The sequence below is a fragment of the Cervus canadensis genome, chromosome 33 (genome assembly GCF_019320065.1).
Source record: "Cervus canadensis isolate Bull #8, Minnesota chromosome 33, ASM1932006v1, whole genome shotgun sequence".
Lineage (NCBI taxonomy): Eukaryota > Metazoa > Chordata > Mammalia > Artiodactyla > Cervidae > Cervus > Cervus canadensis.
Genome location: NC_057418.1, coordinates 26,001,146 through 26,021,282, shown reverse-complemented (window position 1 = coordinate 26,021,282; position 20,137 = coordinate 26,001,146). Strand labels below are relative to the sequence as shown.

Sequence of the window (20,137 nt, the reverse complement as noted above, 5' to 3'; positions counted from 1 at the left end):
GTAGAAATGGCACCCAGGGTTGACAAAATCATTTAGGTGGTTCTTGAATGACTGAAGTTAGGGGAACACTGCCTTTGTATCATCTGGGCTTTTTCCTGCTATCTGGCATTTTTATTCTATTTTGGAGGACCTATTAATAATTTGGATGTTAAAATCTGATAACAATAAAATATTACACCACATTGACTAGTATAACTCTAAAAAAAGATGGATGATAATAAGTGTTGGTGAAGATATGGAGAAACTAAAACCCTCATAAATTCAGAGTAAGAATGACAAATGGTGCAATTCCTTTGGGACATATTTTGGCAATTTCTCAAAAAGTTAAAATATAGAGTCATGGTATGGCTCAATAATTCCACTCCTAGGTATATACTCAAGAGATTTGAAAGCATATGTTCAGGTAGACACCTGTGCATGAATGCTCATGACAACATTATTCATTATGGCCCAAAAGTAGAAACAACCCATATATCCATCAACTGCTGAATCAATTAAAGATAAATATATAGTCTATCCATACCATGGGTTATTATTCAGCCATAAAAAGGAATGAAGTATTGATGCATGCTGCAACGTGGATGAACCTTGGAAACGTGCAAAGTGAAATAAGCCAGACACAGGAGGCTACATCTTGTAGGGTTCTATTTCTAAGAACTGTCCAGAAAAGGCACATACATAGAGGCAGAGTATAGATGAATGGTTGCAGGATTTGGGTAGAGGGAGGGTGGAGAGTGGTTGCCACTGTGTATGGGATTTTCTTTTTTGGGTGATGGAAATGTTCACAAATTAGATGGTGGTCATACAACCTTTTGAATAGACTAAATATCACTGAATTTTACATTTTTAAAATTTTTTATTAAAATATGTTTAATTCAGAAGATGAGAAAAGTTCACTCTTGCCAGATTAACTAATTTACAGATGTATTCTCATGAACCTTTTCATTGGTGCCACTACAAATATCCACTCAAGATGTCTTTCATAACCATGACAGAATAATTCATCATTTGCAAAGTACTCTCAAACTCAGTACTTCTTGTTGTATTAGTTCAAAGCTAAGGAAACTGAAGTCTAAAAGTTAAGTAATTGGCTCTGGACACACAGCAGAGTCAAGCTGGATTATAAGCCGGGTTGTCTGACTCTATGCCTGCTGTGTTTTGTCTCTCTGTTCTTTCCTCATGTTTTGTTTGGAGCATGTGGATCCATGCATTCTTCATTCATTTGACAGTTACTGAATGCCTTGTAGGAGCAAAGATGTTCTCGGAGGTGGAGTCATGCAGGTGATAAGATAGAGAAGGCCTGCAGCTCTTATGCTTTAGATGGTTTAGAGAGAGGAGACTGACGGGAGCCCATTAGCTAGTAAAGCAGGCACTTTCAGAGTGATGTCTTAAGAAGAAAATAAGATGGTAAGATAGAAGTGACTGGGCCGTGTCTCTGGACTTTTAAAGATTAGGTGGTCAGGGAGGGCCTCTCTGAAAGGTGACATCAAGTTGAGACCAGAAGGACCTGAGAAAGGGAGCTGGGTAAAGATCTGGCAGAAGACTATAGAACATCCATTGTAGTGTAGACCCTCAGCATTTCCTGTGTTCTTTTAGGAACCAAATTCCTAAAGACTTAAGCCACTGTTCTGAGACAGATCACTGTTCTGGTTTTCTGGATATATCTATACTGCCAGATAAACTGTGTGTATATCCATACTGCCAAAAAGTAGAAAATGACAGAAGTATACATATACATACAAACTCACAAAGAGTCACACGTGACTGGAGTGACTGAGCACACACACATATGATATGTACATGTATGTGTATTTATCTATATATATAATGTCACTTATGTGTATGTATCTACATATGTAGCTATAGATATACACACGGTATGTTATATAGTATAAATGAATAAATAAGAAACGATTATAAAAAATCAATTTCAAATTAAATATATTTTCAAGAGAAAGATAATCTGGAGGTGTGAGTTTCCCATCAGGCATAAGCCTTTTACGAAATCACTTGAAGCGATTCCCTCTTAGGAATCTGACCTGTGGTTTTTGCTTGGGTGACTGAACAGTTGTCATGATGACCGTGGAAGAAGGTGGTGTCTCCAGTTGCTGTCCTTCATCAGGACCACCTGTTGACCATACTTTTCATGAGACCACCCCCGGCCTCCAAAACCCTTGCACGCTGAAGGCGTTTGCAAACCCTCCACACATGAGTGCTAGTGAATGTGCTCTGCTGCGCTTGGTTGGTCAACTTTGTCCAGCTGTCTGCAGCCCCAGTGAACTGTAGCCCTCTAGGCTCCTCTGTCCATAGGGATTCTCCAGGCAGGAATACTGGAGTGGGTTGCCATGCCCTCCTCCAGGGGAATCTTCCCAAACCAGGGATCAAACCCAGGTCTCCCTCATTGTAGGGAGATTCTTTACCATCTGAGCCACCAGGGAAGCCCCAGGCAGTGAATGGTTGATGCTAAATGAATAGATCAAAGTTGGCTCACATAGAATGAACTCATTGTTCTGAGGAAAATGTCACTCTTTCCGGACTTACGAGCAGAAAGCTTGTGTTTTGTTGGTGTGTGTGTGTATGTGTGTTAGTCACTCAGTCGTATCCGACTCTTTGTGACCTCAGCCCACGAGGCACCTCTGTTCATGAAATTCTCCAGGCAGGAATATTGGAGTGGGGTGCCATTCCCTTCTCCAGGGTATCTTCCTGACCCAGGGAGCAAACCCGGGTCTCCTGTATTGCAGGTAGATTCTTTACCATCTGAGCCACCAGGGAAGCCCGTGTTTTGTTGGTAGTACCATGCTTTTCTAATATAAGAAACAGGCTGATGAAAGGATAGAGGTGATTGGAGTCAAATACTGTGAGCTTCGAGCCACGGGTGGTGGTGGTGCGGTGGGATTGGGGAGGATAAGGTAGGAGGGTCTCCTGAAAAAGATTTCAGTAACCGTTGTTGTCTTTAAGGTCCAGCTGGTCTCCATGATGATTGTCAAGGCTTTTTGGGGTCTCTCAGTGGAAACAGAGTAGCCGTCGAATCTGCAGTTCCTCTTCCTCAGAGCTTCTCCTCTATCTTTACTTTCCAGTACAGTATGGCCCCTAAGAGTGTGTGTGTGTGCGCGCGCGCACGCACTTAGTTTCCCAGTCGCGTCTGACTCTTTGTGACCCCATTGACTGTAGCCTAAAGGGTACCTTTGTCTATGGGGATTCTCCAGGCAAGAATACTGGAGTGGGTTGCCATGTCCTCCTCCAGGAGATCTTCCCAACCCAGGGATCAAACCCAGGTCTCCTGCATTGCAAGCAGATTCTTTATCATCCGAGCCTCCAGGGAAGCCCAAGTCCCCTATATACGTGCCTTCAAGTTGCAAACTGTCAAAGATGTGAATGTGCGTTTGCATGTTCAATCATGTACGTAGGTCACGTGTCTGGCAAACGTCACACGCGTGCACCCTCTGCACGTGGTTGTGTCCTTGTGTCCTCCGCTGTACCGTGCAACAATGACAACGATGACTGGATGGAGTCCAGGGCTCCCCAGACATCACCTGATCGTCTTTTCAAGGGGGTACATAGAACTGAATCCAGCCAGGAACCAGAACCTGTGCCGTCAGTGTCAGGCAGGGGTGACGCTGCACCTTGCTCTCCCATCGTCGCTGACGATCCTTCAGCCCTACCACCTCCCGCCTCCTGCCTCTCCTCCAGGCAGGAGTTCTTCTTGCCTGTTCACTCGATGCCAGCCCCTGTATGCCAGCTGTTGTCCTGAACTACTGGACTCTTCAGGGTGCTGGACTGTAAGATTAAAAATATCTTCTTTACTTTTTTCTGGTTGTTTTGTTCTTTATGTATTATTAAGGTGAAAATTATATAAACCTGTTAGAGTGCAGTACTATATAGACGATTGTGTTACTTGGATTCCTTGGCTAATTCTGTTGGGCTTACCTATGCGCTCTTGGAGTGGAACTCGTTTGTATGGAGGGACTTACCGAACCTGCCTGCTGCCTCCCTGTCTTGCTTATTCTCTTTGCAGTTAACTCTTGTTCATCAAGCAGCACCTTACATTTTCTTGGTGGTGTTAAAAAATACAAGTGCAGGACAACAGCTCAGGACATCTTTCTCCCTCTTCCTCTTCTTCCCCCACTTAGGGTTTCTTCCTGAGAGTTCTCCAGTCTTGCCCCGAGAGCAGAACCAGGTAGAGCCCTCCAGTTTTGTGCTATGTCCCAGTTTTTGCACCATCCTTGCTCATGCTTGCCCTTGCTCATGTGCTTCTGGAGGGCAGGTGCTTCTCTTCATTTTTTTTTCTGTGCTAGATGCAAGTCCATACAGGAGCCCAGTGAACTGAGCTGTTCTCTGCTTAGAAAGTGCAACATACACAGGCCCCTCTCCCCCCTTGCCCCGCACCCCCCCGCCCCTGTGGTTTACTTGGCTGATTTTTTAAATTGGAGTCTAGTCAGTTAATGATGTTGTGTGAGTTTCAGGTGTGCAGAGAAGTGATTTGGTTATATATATATATATATATATATATATATATATATACTTCTATTCTTTTTCAAATTCTTTTCCATTATTGATTATTACAAGATACTGAATGTAATTCTCTATGCTATCCAGTCGGTCCTTGCTGTTTATCTGTTTTATACATACTTGTGTGTATCTGTTAATCCTAAACTAATGTATCCCTCCCCACCCACCTTTCCCCCTTGGTAACTGTAAATTTGATTTTTATGTCCGTGAGTCTATTTCTGTTTTGTGAATAAGTTCATTTGTATCACTTTAAAAAAAAATCTATTTTTAATTGGAGGATAATTAGTTTAATATTGTGTTTGCTTCTGCCTTACAACAGTGTGAATCAGCCATAAGTATATGCATGTCCCCTCTCTCTTGAACCTTCCCCCCACCCCACCAACCCCATCCCACTGCTCTAGGTTGTCACGGTGGAATCTAGAAAAGTGCTGCTGATGATCCTACTTGCAGGACAGGAATAGAGACGCAGACAGAGATGACAGACTTTGGACACAGCAGGGGAAGGAGAGAGTAGCATGGAAACATATACGTGATCACATGCGTGATCACATGTGAAATAAATGGCTAATGGGAAGTTGCTGTGTTGCACAGCGGGCTCAACCCGGTGCTCTGTATGACTTTTTTAGAGTGCACATCTAAGTGATATCATACGGTATTTGTGTGGCTCTGTCTGACTTGCTTCACTTAGTATGACAGTCTCTACATCCATCTATGTTGCTGCAGATGGCATTATTTTGTTCTTTTTTATGGCTGAGTAATATTCCATCATATATGTATACCACATCTCCTTACCTGTTCCTCTGTTGATGGACATTTAGGTTATTTCTATGTTTTGGCTATTGTAAACAGTGCTTATGAACACTGGGGTGCATATCTTTTTTTTTTCCTCTGTCGCCCTTAGGATATACAGTTAAGTGTTGCACTGACAGCTACTTCTCACTTTCCCCTTCTCTTTCTCTTTGTTTTTGTTGTATTTACTCTCTTTGCCTTTGTCTTTTTCTGGGATGCTAATGGCATACAGAAAACTTGAAGTATACTGCCTGATCTTCCCTATTTTTATTTGATCTCAGAAAGAGATAGCTTGCCTTTTCTTAAGTTCAAGGTTTTGAAAAGTTGTCTGGGAAATGTAGGTGTAGAGAGAGTTTGGTGAAGCCTACAGATATTTAATTCTTTAAAGGCAGTCGTTTTTATTGGTGTATCGCTACCTTCTTACGGTCATCACTGGCCTAAAAGGCCGGTTTCCAAAGTCACTTCAAAAAATGGAAGACCTAGAAAAGACTTAAAGTTTCCTAGGATAAAAGTGCAGTTTGTCTTACCTGTGTCTTAGAGTGTTGTTAGGAAATGAGGCATCAACAGAGTGGGTGCTTCATGAGCAGGGAGTGGATCCAGGGAGGTGGGTTACACTGCGTCCTGAATGAGTCCTCGATGAGCCGGCACAGGGCCAGTCCTTAAATTATATACAATACAAAAGCAAGGAGTATACACTTTACAATTCCACCTTCATTCTGGCCCATATGATCTTATGAAAGTGAAAGTTGCTCAGTCGTGTCTGAGTCTGCCACCCCGTGGACTATACATATAGTCCATGGTATTCTCTAGGCAAGAATACTGGAGTGGGTTGCCATTCCCTTCTCCAGGGGATGTTCCCAACCCAGGAATCAAACCGGGGTCTCCTGCATTGCAGGTGGGTTCTTCACCAGCTGAGCTACCAGGGAAGCCCATACCTTATGGTATTAAAAAGTACTCTGTTCCCCATGTTAGTTACTGTGTATTAATAGTGCTAACTACCTATCCTTTGGATGGGAGCTGTAGTCATGTATGGACATGAGAGTTGAACTATAAAGAAAGCTGAGCGCCGAAGAATTGATTTTGAACTGTGGTGTTGGAGAAGACTCTTGAGAGTCCCCTGGACAGCAAGGAGATCCAACCAGTTCATCCTAAAGGAAATCAGTCCTGAATGTCCATTGGAAGGACTGATGTTGAAGCTGAAACTCCAATACTTTGGCCACCTGATGCGAAGAGCTGACTCATTTGAAAAGATCCTGATGCTGGGAAAGATTGAGGGTGAGAGGAGAAGGGGATGACAGAGGATGAATTGGTTGGATGTCATCACCGACTCAATGGACATGAGTTTGAGTAAACTCCGGGAGTTGGTGATGGACTGGGAGGCCTGGCATGCTGCAGTCCATGGGGTTGCAAAGAGTTGGACACAACTGAGTGAACTGACTGACTGACTGACTGGCTTTGGTATTTGAGCCCTTGCCCTTTCTTTTAACAGGAGGTTGGATGATGGTGGTATTTTACTGATTTGAGGATGGGAAGAAGAAGCTGGTGACCTAAGATCCATGTGACTCCATGTAGTTTAGCCTGCCAGGCTCCTCTGTCCATGGAATTCTCCAGGCAAGAATACTGGAGTGGGTAGCCATTACCTTCTCCAGAGGATCTTCCTGACCCAGGGATTAAACCTGGGTTCCCTGCACTGCAGGCAGATTACTCACTGTCTGAGACCCCAGGAAAGCCCCAAGATTACAGAATTATATGACAATTCTCTGGCAGTCCAGTGGTTAGAACTTGGTGTTTACACTGCTGTGGGCTTGGGTTCGATCCCAGGTTGGGGAACTAAGATCCCGTAAGTCATGCAGTGAGGCCAAAAAAAAAAAAAAAAGAGACTACAGAATCGTAGAAATGTATTGCTTTTTTGACCATAGGGTCAGCTTTCCAGCCCTTGCCTTTGCACGTGGGAGGATTGGGTGACATGATCTGCTTGAGGTCACAGAGCTCCTAAGAACTGGAGCCACAGGCCTGCATGCTCTTCACAACATAAAAGTGACTTTGCAAGATGAGGACTTATGAGATCAGTGTCACTCAGCAGTGCAGGACGTGGGACATTTCATGTTTTACCAGAGAGTAGTAAAAACTGGGATTTTTCTGGAGAATGCGGGAAAAGCGTCACTTAATCCTTCAGGAAACCAGATCGGACATTTTCTCAAGCCACAATTATGGAAAACTTGTGGGGATTTTGTGTGAAAGAACCCAGACGATTCTTCTGCCGCCACACCATAGCTGCAAAGGCTAGGACCTTCTGTATTTGGTTTTCCCATCAGGAATATCAGGAATATTCACAGCTCTGGTCTGAGGGGGTTCCAGAAAGAAAGATGAGGAGATGAGGGCTAGACAGGGTCCCTCAGAGGAGTATGGCAGATGGAGGGAGGTGGGGTCCTACAGCCTTCACCATTCATCCCTTCGGAGTTGGGGTCTTCAACCTCAGGCAGGATTTCTTTTCTTTTTTCTCTTTTATCCAGTCAGTATCTGAGGTGGGTCATCAACAGAGGCCTGCCCGGGCCCCATGTTTTAGAGAGGCAAAGGCAGACTAATGAACAAAGAGATGCTCACAGGCTCGCTAAGTCCCAGGAAGGAACAGATAGGACATACAGTGAAGAACAGTGGTGATGGGGCTCCTTTCTCTCCTGGGGTCTCCCTGTAATGTGATATCTGAGCTGAGATGAGGGGCGAGGAGGAACAAGTGTTCCGGGTTAAAGGAGCATCGTGGGCACAGGTGTTGAGGTGGAAAGGACCAGATATCCTCCGTGTCGAGCAGGGCGGTCTGGGGAGGATGGGGCAGGACCCAGACACACCAATCTGGACTTTGCTGGCCACGGATTTTATCCCAGGTGCCGTGGGAGCCGGCAGGACTTGGAGCAAGGGAGTAACATTTAAACTGTGTGTTGAGAAGGTTTTAATGAGTCTTGAGAATGTTAATCTACGTGAAAGGCGCCAATCACCAAAAAACATATGACCCGATTTATGTGCAGTATCCAGACTCCATTATGTGAAATAGCCAGGTAAACCCAGAAAGACAGAAACTAGGTTCATTTGGGCCTACTGGTGGGGGTGGGGTGGTGAAATGGGCAGTGACTACTTTAGGGGTCCAGGGTTTATTTTTGGGGGGGGTAGGGTTGAAAATGTAAATTTGGTTGTGATTATGGTTGCAGAATATACCAGAACTCATTGAATTGTACAGTCTATATAGGCAAATTGTAGGTTCTGTACATCATAGTTCAATAAAGCTGTTATTAAAAAATAAAAAAAAAAGATCGATGCTGCCTGACAAACTTGCTCCGTTGTCCGAGGCATCTGTCTCCAGCTTAGCAGCTGTGGGGGCCTTTCTCCATTCCCCTTGTATGTGAACATCCCTTGCATCAGCTGCTGATACTGTCAGCTTCTTGCATCAGACTGAGACAGGCTGGGACCTGGGACAGTGTTTGCATCTGGACACACCTGTTCTCCAGCAACAAAATACAGAGAAACTGTATGGGCCTAAAAATAGCTGCATGCAGGAGCAGTTGGGTCCAATTATGGACAGGAAGGTACAAAGAGACCAAGAAACCAAACTGCCCCTTTTGAAGAACCCAGAGTGAAAGTAGGGGGTCAGGCAGAAAAGCAGATTCTGTGCACGCCCCCTGCCCTCAACACCACCTCGGGTGGTCAGGCCGCCTCTCCTCCCCCCAGCCCCACCCTGGACACACCACTACCCTCACCCTGTAGCTTGTTCTCACTCCCCCTGCTGCAGGATAAAGCCTTGCCTGAACTTCTTGCCTGGCCTCTGATCAATTTCTCTAGATTAAGGAGGCCAAGATCTCTGGAGGGTAACAAAACCTCCAGGTCTTCCAATCTCACACGGGCTTCAGTACTGTCCTTTCACATGGCTCACGTGTGTGTTGTGAGTGTGTGTGTGTGTGTGTATGTGTATATAGGTGCTCAGTTGTGTCCAGCTCTTTGTGACCCTGTGGACTGTAGTCTGTCAGGCTCCTCTGTCCATGGGACTCTCCAGGCAAGAATACTGGAGCGGGTTGCCGTTTCCTCCTCCAGGGGATCTTCCTGAACAGGGATCGAACCCATGTCTCTTGTGTCTCCTGCATTGGCAGGCAGTTTCTTTACCACTGCACCATCTGGGAAGCCCAGAGGGTTGGATAGACTATAGTTTTTCCACGGAAATCTCAATGGACTCAGGCAGGCAAACTGGAGGTGATTGTGTTGTGTGTTTAGGAGCAAGGAAGAACTTGCTCCTGGGTGGTACTGATACTCAAGCAATGAGTGAAGCTCCCAGGTTGCTACTGTGGCCTCCACCTGGTCCAGATTCTTGAGTGGATCGTCTGCAGTTCTATGAACTTGAACTTGCTGTGAGTCCAGGAAACTGGTCAACTCTTCCCTGGGTTCAGGGTTAGCATGCCAGTGACAGTAGTTTTAGCCAATGTTTGGTTTTTAGACCAAACCTAATTTATAGTTTTGGAAAAATAAACTGTGCTGGGGGTGGTGGAGAGTATGAGTTACTGGGCAAAGGACAGTAAATTCTTTTCTCATCTTTCACGTGTTGCCCGCCTCCCTCCCCTCTTGGTCCACGGTTCCAGAATTGGATACAGTGGTTTGGTTACTGAATTACAACACCAGCCTTGGAAAGTTCACTTTTCTTTTACCCGAGAGTATTGTGGCTTGCTTTGTGTTCATCTTCACAATTTTATTTTTGTTTTTAGCATCTGAAAACTTGGCTTGCCGTCTTTGTTTAATAACAATGGTTATATGTATGTGTATGTACGTACACACACAGTCGCAGACATCTACATCACTGTTGAATTTCTTCCCTGCCCTCGGTGTTAATCTTTCAAGTTTATCATACTTTTGGGGGTTGGGGGCAAGGGAAGGGGAATGCGATGCTGAGCTGTCAGAGCTATTATATTCTGAATTTTCATCATCCCTTTAGACCATCAGTTCTTTGGTTGATTCTGATTCGCATGTCAGTGCTTTTTCAGTGATTTAGAGCAGGATAAATATCTTCCTCAAATGATGGTTTCAGACAACAGTAACTTCTGTCCTTTCCCCTGTCCCCACTCTGGGCACTTCTCCCCTTTGTGGCCAGACTCAGGATGCTGGGGGTATAGCAGGCTGCCCTTTCACAGCATCAGAGGTTGTGCAGAGTCTGGGTAGGGGTGGGGGCAGGGGAAGAGTTGCCAGACTTGCATCTTGGAAGCCAGAGTTTCCTGGTGAAAATCTTCAGTTGAGTTGCATTCCTTCCTAGTTCATAAACCTCAAATGAGGGCAGCTCATCTGACTGTTGTTTTCTGGGTAACTTGAATCCTTGAACTCCTATTTTCACTTTCTTAAATTATCCTGGTGTGGATATATTTGCTATTTCCAAGTTTTGTTTCAGTCATAAATCTTCCACGTATATAGTAAAACCCAAGGAGTTGGCTGGCTTTTTGGTTCCATCTTCTGATGTCCTTAGAGTGATGTAAGTCTTAGAAGATGTTGGTTACTAGCAAGAAAGCTGAGTTTGCTTTAGAAACACAGTACTTATTTTGATTGCTTCTCCATAAGACATCAAAGCTACATTCTTTTGCAGCTCTTCCATGATGTAGGGACCAGCCTCCCCTAAATGTTTAAAAGCACAGACTTTTTAAAATAATTAATTAATTAATTTTAATTGGAGGCTAATTACTTTACAGTATTGTGGTGGTTTTTGCCATACATCTACATGAATCAGCCATGGGTATACATGTGTCCTTCATCCCAAACCCCCTCCCACCTCCCTCCCCATCCCATCCCTCTGGGTTGTCCCAGTGCACTGGCTTTGAGTGCCCTGTTTCATGCATTGAACTTGGACTGGTGAGCTGTTTCACATTTGGTAATATACATGTTTCAATGCTATTGTCTCAAATCATCACACCCTCGCCGTCTCCCACAGAGAAGTCCAAAGGAGTCCCAACAGAGTCCAAAAGTCTGTTCTTTACATCTGTATCTCTTTTGCTGTCTCACATATAGGGTCATCATTACCATCTTTCTAAATTCCATATATATGCGTTAGTATACTGTATTGGTGTTTTTCTTTCTGGCTTACTTCACTCTGTATAATAGGCTGAAGTTTCATCCACCTCGTTAGAACTGACTCAAATGTGTTCTTTTTAATAGCTGAGTAATATTCCATTGTGTATATGTATCACAACTTTCTTATCCATTCGTCTGCCAATGGACATCTAGGTTGCTTCCATGCCCTAGCTATTGTAAACAGAAAAGCACAGACTTTTATTTTGTCTTCAGTACTTCTATTTTTTCAGCTTGGTGCCCGTTCCCCTCCTCCCCACCCCAGATAGTCAGCAGAGTGTCCCTCCTCCTCAAAATAAGCTGCTCCATCCCATGAACATAGTGAAGAGGCTTTGTTGGTTTGCAGTTGAGCTTTAGTATCTCTGTTTCTTTGGCTGCATCTTTGGCTGTGTTTGGATTTCAAGCAGCTTCTGCTTTCAAGGCGGTGGCAGCCTTGGGCATGACTTCGTACAGTCAAAGCTCTTATGAGGGCAGAAACCCTGATGGAGTTTTTCTCAAGACCAGATTCATTCATTTTGATGTTTGTCTTTGGCTCTAAGGAGGTTTGGGATTCCAGTTTCTGAGCAATTTATTTCCTTCTTTATAATCTGCAACTGTAAGTACAGGTATCAGTACTAAGTGGAGAAGTGTAGACTTTTAGATCTGAAAAGTACTGAGAGAGCTTTTTAAAAATTTATTATTTTTTTTAGTTTATTTTTAATTGGAGGATAATTGGTTTACAATGTTATATTAGTTTCTGCTGTACAACAGGGTGGATCAGCCATATGTACACGTACATCCCCTCCTACTGGAACCTCCCTCCCACCCCTGAGAGTTCTTTTCAGACATTATGTTTAGTTCTGGTCCTCTTTCTTTAAATTATATTTAATCAGAGGCCTGGTAGGATGACTGAGTAAATCAAAGAAGTGAGTAAAAAGTGTGTGGGGGTGTCAGTCTTAATGGAAGTCTGTTAGTTCACACGGGGGGCCCAAGAACTGGAAATAAGTGATTTTGTGTGCATGGCAGGACAGGGACCAAAGCCAGGCTGAGAAATCAGGTTCCCTTCATTAGAAACCAGGGCACTGGTTACCAGGGGCCATGGAGAAAGAACTGACCCAGCAAAAGGGCCCAAGGCAACTGTTTGGGGTGACAGAAATTTTCACATCATGATTGAGGTATCACTGCATGGCTGTAATATCAGTACATACATGGCTGTATGTATTTGTCAGAATTCACTGACTTGTAAACAGAAAAGGGGTGAATTTTGTTGTATATAAAGTGGATAGAAGTTGTAAGAGGTCTGGACTTTCCTGGTGGTCCAGTGGTTAATGCTTCATGCTCCCAATGCAGGAGTCCTGATCTCTAGGTCAGAGAGCTAGATCCCACATGCTGCAGTGAAGACTGAAGATTCCCCATGCCACAACTAAGATCTGGTGCAGCCAGATAAATAAATAAAATTATTTAAAAAAAATTGTAAAGGGTCTCCTAAAACATGTTCAGGACTTTTTTGGGGTGAGAGGAAGGGAGATAACATTTTTTTCCTGCTTTTTAATTCAGTGTAATTATATCAAGTGATTCTTCTAAAAATATAAAAAGAAAAGAATCAGAGTCACTTCTTTCCCAATCTCGTCTGTTTTTCCAGTTGGCAGATTTATCATCCCTCTGAACTCCTCGTTGCTGCTATTGGTTATACCAAGGCTTGGCGCACCTTTTCTGTCAAGGGCCAGATAGTAAATATTTTAGGCCTTGGAGGCATTTGGTCTCTGTCTCAGCTACTCAGTTCTGTTATTGTATCTCAAAAGCAGCCAGAGACAATATATAAACAAAAGAGCGTGGCTGTGTTCCCATGAAACTTTACCTCTCAAACTGGGCAGTGGGCTGGATTTGGCCCATCAGTTGTATTTGCCAGTCTCTGAGTTACACCTTTGTTCCTTTCAGAGAAACTCAGGGTGTTTTCTCCATTATCAGCAGAAGGAGGAACGTTATAGAAAAGTGAGATTGTAGAGGTGTTTGGAAGAGGACAGTTCCTGAAAGTCTTGGAATGCCCTGCTAAGCTCACAGATTTGGATCTGTTGAAGGAAAGTTATGATCAACCTAGACAGCATATTACCCACTCCAGTGTTCTTGTCTGGAGAATCCCAGGGATGGGGAGCCTGGTGGGCTGCCGTCTATGGGGTCGCACAGAGTCAGATACGACTGAAGCGACTTAGCAGCAGCAGCAGCAGAGCATATTAAAAAGCAGAGACATTACTTTGTCAACAAAGGTCCATCTAGTCAAGGCTATGGTTTTTCCAGTGGTCATGTATGGATGTGAGAGTTGGACTATAAAGAAGACTGAGCGCTGAAGAATTGACACTTTTGAACTGTGGTGTTGGAGAAGACTCCTGAGAGTCCCTTGGACTGCAAGGAGATCCAATCAGTCCACCTAAAGATCAGTCCTGGGTGTTCATTGGAAGAACTGATGTTGAAGCTGAAACTAATACTTTGACCACCTGATGCAAAAAGTTGACTCATTTGAAAAGGCCCTGATGCTGGGAAAGATTGAGGGCAGGAGGAGAAGGGGACAACAGAGGGTGAGATGGTTGGATGGCATCACCAACTCAATGGACATGGGTTTGGGTGGACTCTGGGAGTTGGTGATGGACAGGGAGGCCTGGCGTGCTGTGGTTCATGGGGTCGCAAAGAGTCGGACACGACTGAGCGACTGAACTGAACTGAAGCAGAGGATGGTTTTTGCTCAGGTGGCCTTGTGGAGGCTGAACTAAGGGGAAGAAGGGACTGAACATGGAAACCAGTTTCTAGATGAGTGTAGAAACCTAGGCAGCTGTGACAATAAGATAAGATGGAGGGGTTCTAGTGGAGGGGCACTCAACATTGAGATGGTGAGAATTCAGAGGCCTAAAGACTGGAAGTCCTGGGGATGAAGAATCTGGAGGAGGAGGAGAGGGGGATGGCTCCCACTTTCTAGCTTGGACAACTCTGTAAGTCTTGGAGTCATTAACCTAAATGATGAAAGTGGGGGAGAGGCAGGCTTGATGAGAAAGATGAGGAGTTCCGGTTTGAATTGTGTTGAGTTTTAGATTAGTTAAAAGAATTTGGGAGGCATCACTGTAGAGCTCTGTAGCTTTCAGATTTTTTGTTTTTTCTTTTTTGCCACAGTTCACAGCATGTGGGGTCTTAGGTTACCCAGCCAGGAATTGACCTGCACCCCGTGAAGTGGAAGCACCACTAGCCTGCCTGGAAAGCCCCTGTATGTTTCAGATTTTTGATCGTGCTTTCCCAGGGCACACATCAATAATACATGGACACTTAACTATAAGTAATGTACACATTCTGCTGGACTAGCATGCATATTATGAAACCTAATATAAGAAATTTATTGTTCAGCGGCTAAGTTGAGTCCGACTCTTTGTGACCACATGGACTGCAGCACGCCAGCCCCTCCATCCTCCACTATCTCCCGGAGTTTGCTCAGATTCATGTCCATTGAGTCAGTGATGCTATCTAACCATTTCATCCTTTCCCGCCTCCTTCTCCTTTAGCCTTCAAGATAAGAAATATGCTGAGTTGGTCCAGTCGTATCCAACTCTTTGTGACCCTGTGGACTGTAGCCCATCAGGCTCCTCTGTCCATGGGGGTCCTCAAGGCTAGAATTCTGGAGTGGGTTGCCATGCCATCCTCCAGGGGATCTTCCTGACTCAGGGATGGAGCCCTCGTCTCCTGCATTGGCAGGTGGATTCTTTACCACTAGCACCACCTGGGAGGCCCCAATATAAGAAATAGGCATTTCCAAAAGGGTAGGAAATATTTTTTTTAGAAAAATCACAAAGCAAATACCTGTTTAATGTGTGATTCTTCATTAGCATGAGATGTGATGCTGTATTTCTCTTAGATTTGGTCGTGACTAGATTAAAAGCATCAATTCACCCCTTGTAATAGTTAGCTTGTGCTTGTGTTATCTTCAGCGTGCAGTTCATTCTGCTTTTCATCCTTTTTCAGATCAGTAGGGGAAGACAGATGATCTTGAGCCGATAAAGGGAAGTCATGGCTGTAGTTTCTCTCCTCAAAGCGGACACGGGATATTCTGATAGGGGAGAAAGAGGATGGCTTGGGAGGAAACTGGCTTCTTCCATGTTGAGAGGGAGGAACTGTGCTTCCATCAGGGGCCTCGGCAGGTGCAAAGGCTGGCGGTGCCCTTTTGTCTCAGCCTGTCCCTGGGGCTGAGACAGGCTGGGGCCGGGGACCCTCTGCTGCAGCCCGTGCACCTGGACAAACATCTCCTGGAGCAATAAAATACAAAGAAACTAGAAGGGACAAAAATAACCATGTGCATGCCCAACTGGGGCAAGTTATGGACAATAAGGTACAAAAAGACCAAAAACTCCCACCTGCTGCTTCTGAAGAGCTGGGAGCAAAAGCAGGGTATTGCACTTGCCCCCAGCAGACAGCAGCACCAAGGGGGTGGGCAAACCGCCCAAGCCTCCCCTCCAAACCACCCCTGGACCCGCCCCTACCCTCCCTCCATATAAGGAACCAGCTTGCCTGCCTTGGGGAGGGAGCAAGGGGACTTGTTACTTGTTTTTGCTCCCCTTGCTGCAACAGGGGTCCCAATAAAGCCTTTCCTGAATTTCTTGTCTGATCTCTTATCAATTTCTATTGATTAAGGAGGCCAAACACCGTGATCCGCAACAGAATTACCTCCCTTTCTCCTTCCTAGAGACACTGGTTGTTCTTTTGACTCATTAAGAAAGGCCAGTGGGTCAAGGGCTTGTCTGATAAAGCAAAAAGTATCCCTCAATCTTTAACTGAGCTAAAACTCAGTATACCCTGTGTTTCAAACATGCTGTTACTGCCTAAACTCAGACTGCTGTGGTTAAACCACTTGTATCAACTAGCTTTAAAATTAAGGCCAACAGACCTTGACAAAACGGGGTGACAAAGAGCAGTTATTCCAGAAGGATAGAATTGGGTGGTAGGTAGTGTTATTACCTCTGTTTTACAAGTGAGCCAACTGGGTAACTTGCCCCAGGCACCAGTTAGCAGGAAGTGGACGGAGACTGGACTCAGGCTCCTAGCCGCTGCCCTCTTGGCTTTCTGATATAAATCAGAGAATAGTATTTTTAAAAATCATGAGATGTTTGTTTTTTTTCCTTTTTGCCTTTGGGATTTCTTTGAGAGTGTAGGATTATTTTCAGGTTTAAGGATAGGGGAGGGAGTCTGGGTGTCTCTCCCTGCGGCTTCCATTCTCTGGGAACCCTATCCTTTTCCTTCGTGGTTCTTTTTACATTGAATTGTGTGTTTAATTTAATTTGTATAAATGGAATGTCTTTAATCTAATTTGGTGTAATTATGTCTTTCTCTCAGCCCTGCTGGACTTTCTGTAAGTTCCTTGAAGCAAAGAACTGGTAAATAGATACATTTGACAAATAAGTTAAAGTGCAAGGTGTATTACAAATTCTAAAACTGGTTTATTTTAAATTGGGGATTTTCCCCTCCTTTGTGGGATCGCATAATAGTTTGATTTGGCTGTTTGTGAGTGTTTAATTGTATTCTAAACAATAGGATAACTGAACAATAGGCCATGATGTATTGGAATAATAAAACTGGAGACAATACTCTTTAAAACATAGCATATTCAATATATGTGTCCCTTGTGGGGAAAGTCTTTTTATTTTTAAAATTTTTTATTGAAGTATAGTTGGTTTACAATGGTGTGTTAGTCTCGAGTGTGCAGGAAAGTGATTCAGTCATACATATATATGTATGTTTCTATTCCTTTCCAGAGTCTTCTCCATTGTAGGCTATTATAAGATATTGAATATAGTTCCCTGTGCTATACAGTAGGTCCTTCTTGGTAATTTATTTATAGTACTGTGTATCTGTTAATCCCAAATTCTTAATTTATCCCTTCCCCTTTGGTAACTGTAAGCTTATTTTCTTCATGAGTCTGTTTCAAAGTTCATTGTATCATTTTTTTTATTCCACATATAAGTGATATCATTTATTTGCTTTTGTCTGACTTACTTCCCTTAGTATCTCTAAGTTCATCCATGTTGCTGCAAATGACATTATTTCGTTCTTTTTTATGGCCAAATAATATTCCAGTGTGTGTGTGTGTGTGTGTGTGTATCACATCTTTAGCCATTTGTCTTTTGACAGGCATTTAGATTGCTTCCACAGTGGGGAGTCTTTAAGTCACTCTAGATTCTGTATTTGGGTAGGTAACCACATGGTGTTTCTACTTGATAATTCTACTATATCTTGGGGATCTTTTGATTAGTTGAGGTCAAACCATTTACAGTCCTCCAAATCCTCAAGGAGATTCTGGACCTTTCGCAGGCAAATGTTCTGCTGTTTTCTTCACTTCTCTCTTGTCCTATCCAGAAACGTCTTTACATCTCTCATATCAACCTTCTTCTTTGTGTCCAAAATATTTCCTTAATGCTCAGAAGCTATTTCTGAAATCCTGTTTCTTCAGTGGAACTTTTCACAGTTAAAAGAGAAGCCTGGCCTCATCTTTATTTCTACTTATTATTAAGGGATGAAGCTTATGAACACCTATGGTGCATGGGTCCTTCACTTTAAGTGTAATAGACTCGTTTATTCTGCACATGAGAAGTAATGTGAGCCAGTCTTATTCTCGTATTTTGAGCAAAGAACTTGCTTGGCACAGTAATTCTGTTGGTCATTGGGCCTTGTTTATTTTAGGAAAAAGTTTATCACATGTGGATGAACATGAAGTAAAGTATCATTAGGTTTGTGTTGGTTTGTTAGAGCTGTCATAACAAAGCACCACAGACTGGGTGGCTGAAACAACAGGAATTTAGTGTCTCCAAATTCTGGAGGCCAGAAGTCTGAGATCATAGTATTCGCAGAGATGGTTCCTTCCGAGGCCTCTCTTCCTGGCTTGTAGAGACCTTCCCCTCTATGTCTTCACACGCTCCTCTCTGGGTGCGTATGTCTCCTCTTCTCCTGAGGACGCCAGTCATCCTGGGTTTGTGTGCTCAGTCGCTGTTGTGTCCGACTCTTTGTGACCTCATGAACTGTAGCCCACCAGGCTCCTCTGTGCATGGGATTTTCTAGGCAAGAAGACTGGAGTCGGTTTCCATTGCCTTCTTCATACTGGATTTGGGCTCGCCCATATGACCTCGTTTGACTTCTTCAACTCTTTAAAAACATTACCTCCAAGTTCAGTAATGTTCAGAGGTACTGCCAATTAGAACTTCAACATATATATCTTGGGAAGATCAATTCAGCTGTAACAGGGTTTAAATGTTTAATATAGTTATCCTAAACATTTATGACAAATTAAACAAAAAATTCCTTTTAAAGCTTAAGAGCAGGCAAGGAAAGAGAACATTCTGAAGGAGGAGAGGGTGTAAGATATTGAATCAATCTGGCTTGAAACTGGCTCAGTAATTTAGGGTAAAATTCACAGTGATTAGTCTTTCATTCATACTTTCCCACTTTTGGGGGTCAGTGAAATGTGAAGTACCTTCTCAGGACCCCTAGGTTTCCATGATTCTGTTTTAATAACTGGAATTAGACCTTGCTCCTTATTTAGGAGCAAGCTTGGAGAGGAATTTTTATAGTCCATGTTTGCTGGGTAGAATGCAAAAGGACCGGGGCTTGTGTCAACAAGCCTTGATGTTAATTTGGGCTCTTTTCTTCTATACGAGGCTGAAGAAAATGGCCAACAAAGTCGTTCTCTTGGCATTGTACCAGCTATGTAACTGTGGGCAAGTTACAGAACTTCCACGAGCCTTGATTTAGTCATCTGTGGAATGGGGACAAAGTTTTAAGGAGGCTCTCCTGTCTCTTGGACTATCTTGGACTGTTGTGTCCTGCAGATAGACTCTGCCCGCTTGCAGACTGCCCTGGGTACCCTGGATGGCCACCCTCCATACCTGCTGGCTGGTGTGGCCTCCATTGCCTGCGTGACACATGCGATGGAGGCCACCCGTGGCTCGAGGCTATCAAAGTGGAGGTGGGTTTATATCGGTGCCACGACCTCACTGCCGTGTGACAGAACCCTTCTGCTAGATAGATGTCTCTTCAGGGAGGGTGGGTTAGTTCTGACTAGTTACCATAGTAACTAGTTACTACTTACTACTAGTTACCGTAGTAACTTGTTACCATAAAATTAATTTTTTCTTAGTTTCTTCTTCAGGTATTTGATAGTCCCAAATGGTTATTAGGACAACTGTTTTCTCTTTCTACATCTTACCAGGAGGCAAATGGTGAAAGTTTTTGCCACTTTCAATACTTTCAAAATAGTGGGGCAGAGATATCATTTAACACATTTTGATTGCTAAATGGACTCTAGATTTTGAGATTTGTGAACTCTAGTATTGCCAAAAGTAAGTGCCGGACTTATGTATACTTTCCTGGTTCAGAGTACCCACATAGAGAGCTTTCGGGAGGGGTAAATGAAGCATGTGTGTGTGTGTGTGTGTGTGTGTGTGTTTAGGTGGGGAGGGGACAGCAGCATGCTTTCCATATACTTTGTTCTGCTTAAATTGAGTTTTCATCCTTTGTGTGGGATTGAATTTATATAAATCTAGTCTTTTAAAACACTCAGATGGCTTTTATTATTAGGCTTAATAGATAAACTGATTTCATGTAAAATCTTCTAGTAAAACCATTAAAACATGTTGACCGGAGAGTTCTCTATACAGGAATAAAGAATCCCAAGTTCTATTAGGCTTACCTATTTTAATCATTGTATAAGAATATTAAAATACAGCACTGTTGGCAGGAGAATTTGACCTGG

General features: G+C 43.6%; 1 protein-coding gene across 2 annotated transcripts in view; it reads left to right on the top strand.

Moving 5' to 3' along the window:
* The window catches only part of CNKSR3 (CNKSR family member 3), a 102,085-nt gene that overhangs the window by 41,287 nt on the left and 40,661 nt on the right, over positions 1–20,137 (top strand). The window lies entirely within an intron of this gene.